This window comes from Eumetopias jubatus, unplaced genomic scaffold (genome assembly GCF_037043125.1).
Source record: "Eumetopias jubatus isolate StellerSeaLion01/CBP00866 unplaced genomic scaffold, mEumJub1_p1.0 scaffold_3, whole genome shotgun sequence".
Lineage (NCBI taxonomy): Eukaryota > Metazoa > Chordata > Mammalia > Carnivora > Otariidae > Eumetopias > Eumetopias jubatus.
This window is the reverse complement of record NW_028274809.1, coordinates 137,111,844-137,117,718: the sequence shown is the minus strand read 5'-3', so window position 1 is coordinate 137,117,718 and position 5,875 is coordinate 137,111,844. Positions and strand designations below refer to the sequence as shown.

General features: G+C 37.6%; 1 non-coding gene across 1 annotated transcript; it reads right to left on the bottom strand.

Moving 5' to 3' along the window:
* Window positions 1–2,397: 2,397 nt before the first annotated feature.
* LOC114213026 (U1 spliceosomal RNA) lies at window positions 2,398–2,561 on the bottom strand. Its single transcript, XR_003610105.1, has one exon. It is a non-coding gene; the product is annotated as a U1 spliceosomal RNA (small nuclear RNA).
* Window positions 2,562–5,875: the final 3,314 nt, after the last annotated feature.

Sequence of the window (5,875 nt, the reverse complement as noted above, 5' to 3'; positions counted from 1 at the left end):
TCTTTAAAGTTCTTAGCTGTCAAGCATTTGATAGAAGAGGCTATATAAGTTTAAAATTGAATTGGCACCATTCACAAGTTGCCCTAAAGCGAGCTTTGCTTTCCAGAGTGGTTTCATTCAGATAGAGGATTTAGCAATCAAGGGGGCACTGCTGAGCTCTAGCCCAATATCAGACACTGTGCTGATGCTGTTTTGCAGGGTCTCCAGGCTACAGGATCCCTGTGGCTATATACCTGCTACAAGTACCAGTTTCTCAGAACACAGAAATGTGGAATGTTGATAGCCAAGAGTTGCTGGGGGCTCTACTGCAGGACTTGCAGAGCATTTCCCTTCCTCTCTCCTTGTTCTCATTTTAGTATCCACACCCTTTACCCCCACCACAAAGTAAAACCTCTGTACCCCAAAGAGAATTAGTAAACAGCTATGCAGAAGGACCCCACACACTTTTATAAACAAATGAGTTCAGGGGCAGGACAAGATATTTCTTCTTCGAACAGACCTTCATGTGACACAAGAGCACACAGTAGCCCCGCCTCAAGCCATCTCCCATCTCCTTCATGGTCAGAAAATATCATCCACAGTCATCTCTCATAGGACGACTAGCTGCAGCAGATTCATTTTGAGGAACAATGTGAGGGGATTGTATTGTTCAATTCTCAGTTGAAAAATGAGACTTTTCTGGTGTTAATCCGCTCAATAGGGTCTTCTGAAAATACAGCAAAGCCTTCAAGTGATTATTTAAACTAATGTGCCTTTGCTTAAGTCAGAGCGGAGGCAGAGCTGAGAGCTTTGGCTCCGGTGCAGAATCTGTTTCTGGAAGCCCCTCACCAAACAACTACAGAAAGTGTCAGACGTGCCTGGATGACCTCACTGGCACCCATAAGACAAAAAGGATCCTAGAATGAAGCCAGACACAATTTCTATATCCATACTGTTAGGGAATGTTCCCAGCGAATGAGAGAACCAAGTCCCTCAGGCCCCTACAACTTGAGTGCTATTGGCACAGAATGTGAACATAAGCTCTTGATAATGTTTAAAAAGGAAAAAAAAAAAAAAAAACAAAGCAGAAAGAACATTTAAGCTACAAGACTCAGAAGACTCAAAGTTTTAGTAAGCTCAGGATAGGGAAATGTGATATGAGCTCAAGCTGCAGAATAAACAACGAAACCAAACAATCCATTAGATAGAAATTAGAAAGTGAGGAAAACCCCAGAAGTGCAAAAGAGAGCTAGAATTAAATACATGTCACAAAATCTTTGGGAGAAAAAAGTTTATTTTTCCTGAAAAACTTTAGTACGTTACCCTCAAATAAAAGTTCTTATTTATAACTTGCTTTCTAAATATACCAAACTGTTATTTCATGACCAAACGAATTGTTAATCACAATCCAGCTAGCTAGACCAGGGGTTAGCAAACTGCTCCTGAAAAGGGCTATGTACTAACTATTTTAGGTTTTATGAGCATACTGCCTCTATTTCAATTCTATTATGGCACAGTAGTGGTCATAGACATTTGTAAACAAATGGCATGGCTGTCCTCCAAGAAAACTTTATTTACAAAAACAGGTAACACACTGGTTTTGGCCCATGGGCTACTGTTAGTGAACCCTTGAGTTAAACAAATAAAATAATTCAGACCTGTACAAATAACACCAAAAGCACTTTATATATTTAAATTTTTACAATATTCAGACCTGTCAAAATACCCTCACTCTCTCCCTTTCTTTATGTGAGTATAGTCGGCACAATGTTAAATTGGTTTCAGGAGCACAACATAGTGATTCAACAAGTGTATACATTATGCTGCGCTCGCCCCAGGTATGGCTACTATCTGCCACCACACAATGCTGTTATAGGATCAGAGTATATAGGATTCATTCTGCTGCGCCTGTTATCCCCATGAATTATTCATTCCGTAACCGGGAGCCTATATCTCCCACTCCTCTTCCCCCATTTTGCCCATCCTCCCACCCACCTCCCTCTGGCAACCATTAGTTTGTTCTCTGTATTTATACGTCTGATTCTGCTTTTTGTGTTTATTTTTTTTTTAAGATTTTATTTATTTATTTGAGAGAGAGAGAGAATGAGAGAGAGAGAGAGCACGAGAGGGAAGAGGGTCAGAGGGAGAAGCAGACTCCCCGCCGAGCAGGGAGCCCGATGCGGGACTCGATCCCGGGACTCCGGGATCATGACCTGAGCCGAAGGCAGTCGCTTAACCAACTGAGCCACCCAGGCGCCCTGATTCTGCTTTTTGTGTTTATTTAATTTGTTTTAGATCCAAACATGACTGGAATCACAGGGGTATTTGTCTTTCTCAGTCTGACTTACTTCAGTTACTTCAATAATACCCTCTAGGTCCATCCAGGTGTCACTAATGGCACAATCTCATCCTTTTTTTGGGGGGGGAGTGCAAACACAGGCCCCCACTAACCATAAATTATGCAGTCAAGTTTCCTACATTTGGGGAAATCTCAGGGGTCAGCACATCTGGAGTAAATGGTTAAGCCTCGCCCTGGGAAAACCACCTTTGTGATCATGGTATCTCCCCTGCCAGGTACATATTCATCCTTTTTATTTTAATGGCAACATTCCATTGTATGTATATACCACAGTTTCCTTATCCAATCATCTATCTGTGGTCACTGAGGTTGCTTCCATATCTTGGCTATTGTAAGTAATACTGCAATAAACATAGGGGTACATATATCTTTTTCAATTAGTGTTTTTGTTTTCTTTGGGTAAATACCAGCTAGTGGAATTATTAGATCAGACAGTACTCCTATTTTAAATTTTTTGAGGAAACTCCATACTGTTTTCCACAGTGGCAGTAACAATCTACATTCCCACCAACAGTGCACCAGGATTCCCTTTTCTCCGCATCCTCACCCACACTTGTTATTTCTTATCTATTTGATTTAACCATTCTAACAGGTATAAAATGATATCACATTGTGATTTTGATTGGATTTTTCTGATGATTAGTGGTGTTGAGCATGTTTTCACGTGTCTGTTGGCCATCTCTATGACCTCTTTGGAAGAATGTCTATTCGTGTTCTCTCTTTTTTAATTAGATTGTTTTTTGGAGTTTTTTTTGTTTTGGTTTGTTTTTTTGGTTTGGGGGTATTTTTGGTGTTAAGTTCTCTATATATTTTGTATATTAACCCCTTATCAGATATATCATTTGCAAGTATCTTTTCCCATTGAGTAGGTTGCCTTTTTGGTTTGTTGATGGTTTCCTTTGCTGTGCAAAAGTTTTGTATTTTGTTTTAGTCCAAATAGTTTATTTTTGCATTTCGTACCCTTGCCTGAAGATATATATCTAGAAAAATGTTGCTATGGCCAATCAGAGTAATTATTGCCTATGTTCTCTTCTAGGAGTTTTATGGTTTAAGGACTTCTATTTAGGTCTTGAATCCATTTTGAGTTTATATTGTATATGGTGTTAAAAAGTGGTCCAGTCTCATTCTTTTATATGTAGCTGTTCAATTTTCCCAGAACTATTTATTGAAGAGACTGTCTTCTCCACATTGTATAGTCTTCCCTCCTTTGTCATAGATTAATTTCCCATATAATTGTAAGTTTATTTCTAGGCTCTCTGTTCTGTTTCATTGATCTCTGTGTCTGTTTTTGGGCCCGTACCATACTGTTCTGATTACTACAGCTTTGTAGTATATCTTGAGCTCTGGAATTGTAATATCTCCAGCTTTGTTTTTCTTTCTCAAGACTGCTTTGGCTACTCAGAATCTTTTATGGTTCCATACAAATTTTAGGGGTATTTCTTCTAGTGTGAAAAATGCTGTCGGTATTTTGATTGGGATTGCATTAAATCTGTAGATTGCTTTGGGTAGCGTGGACATTTTATCAGTACTTGTCCTTGCAATTCATGAGAATGGAATATCTTTCCATTTGTTTGTGTCATCTTCAATTTCTTTCATCAGTGTTTTATAGTTTTCAGATAGAGGTCTTGCACCTCTTTGGCTATGTTATTCCTACGTATTTTATTATTTTTGATGCAACTGTAAATGGTGTTGTTTTCTTAATTTTTCTTTCTGCTACTTCATTAATAATATATAGAAATGCTGCTCATTTCCATATATTAATTTTGTATCCTACAACTTTATGAATTTGTTTATTATTTCTAGTGCTTTTTTTGGTGGAGTCTTTAGGATCTCCTAAGTATAGTGTCATGTCATCTATAAATAGTGGCAGTTTAACAACTTCTTTACCATTATGAATGCCTCTAGTTTCTTTTTCTGGTCTGATTGCTGTGGCTAGGACTTTCTGTGTTCAATAAAAGTAGTGAGAGTGGACATCTTTGTCTTGTTCTTGATCTTAGAGGAAAAGCTCTCAGTTTTCACCAGTGGGTATAATGTTAGCTGTAGGCCTTTATTATGTTGAGGTATGTTTCCCCCAAACCTACTTTGTTGAGATTTTTTTTTATGGATGAATGGATGTTGAACTTTGTCAAATGCTTTTCTGCATCTATTGAGATGATCATATAATTTTTATCCTTTGCTTTATTTATATGGTATATCACATTGTTTTGCAAATATTGAACCATCATTGTGTTTCAGAAATTAATCTCACTTGATCATTGTGAATGATCCTTTCAATGTACTGTTGAATGCAGTTTGCTAATATTTTGTTGAGGATTTTGCATCTATGTTTATCAGGGATATTGGCTTGCAGTTTTGTTTTGTTTTGGTGTTTTGGGGGATTTTTTTGTGTTTTGTTGTTTTTGCAGTGTCTGTTTTTGTTTGTTTGTTTGCAGTGCCTTCGTCTGCTATCAGAGTAATGCTGGCCTTGTAGAATATATTTGGGAGATTTCCTTACTCTTCTATTTTTTTCAATACTTTGAGGAGAATGAGTATTAACTCTTCTTTAAATGCTAGTGAATCTATCTAGTCCTGGGCTTTTATTTTTTGGTAGCTTTTTGATAACTGATTTAATTTCATTACTAGTAATCAGTCTATTCAAGTTTCTGTCTTCCTCATTCAGTTTGGAAGATGGTATGTTTCTAGGAATGTATCTGTTTCTTCTAGGTTGGCTAATTTGTTGTCATAACATTTTTCCTGGTATTCTCTTACAATCCTTTGTATTTTTGTGGTGTCAGTTATTACTTCTCCTCTCTCATTTCTGATTTTATTTATTTGGGTCCTTTCTCTTTTTTTCTTGCTCAGTCTGGCTCAGGGTTTATCAATTTTGTTTATCTTTTCAAAGAACCAGCTCTTGGTTTCATTGATCTTTTTATTACTTTATTAGTCTCCAAGTCATTTATTTCTGCTCTGATTTTATTATTTCTTTCCTTCTACCTGCCTTGGATTTTGATCTGTTTTTTTGTTTGGTTGACTTTTTTTGGGTTGTTGGTTTTTTTAGTTCCTTTAGGTGTAAGCTTAGTTTATTTGAGCTTTTTCTTGTTTCTTGAAGTAGGCCTGTATCACAGCATATTTCCCTCTTTGAACTGCTTTCACTGCATCTCAAAGATTTAGAGCACCTGTGTTTTCATTTTCATTTGTCTCCATGTATTTTTTTTTTTAATTTCTTCTCGATTGCTTCATTGGGCCATTGGTAGTTTATATCATGTTTAGCCTCCATGTGTTTGTGTTTTGTCCAGTTTTTTTTCTTGTGATTGATTTCTAATTTTGTACCATCATAGTTGGAAAAAATGTATAGCATGACTTCAATCTTATTAAATTTCTAGGGGCTTGAGTGCCTGGGTGGCTCAGTCCGTGAAGGGTCTGCCTCCAGCTCAGGTCATGATCTCAGGGTCCTGAGATCAAGTCCTGAATCAGGCTCCCTGTTCAGCAGGGAGTCTGCTTCTCCCTCTCCCTTTGCCCCTCCCCCCTGCTCATGCTCACTCTCTCTGTCTCAAATAA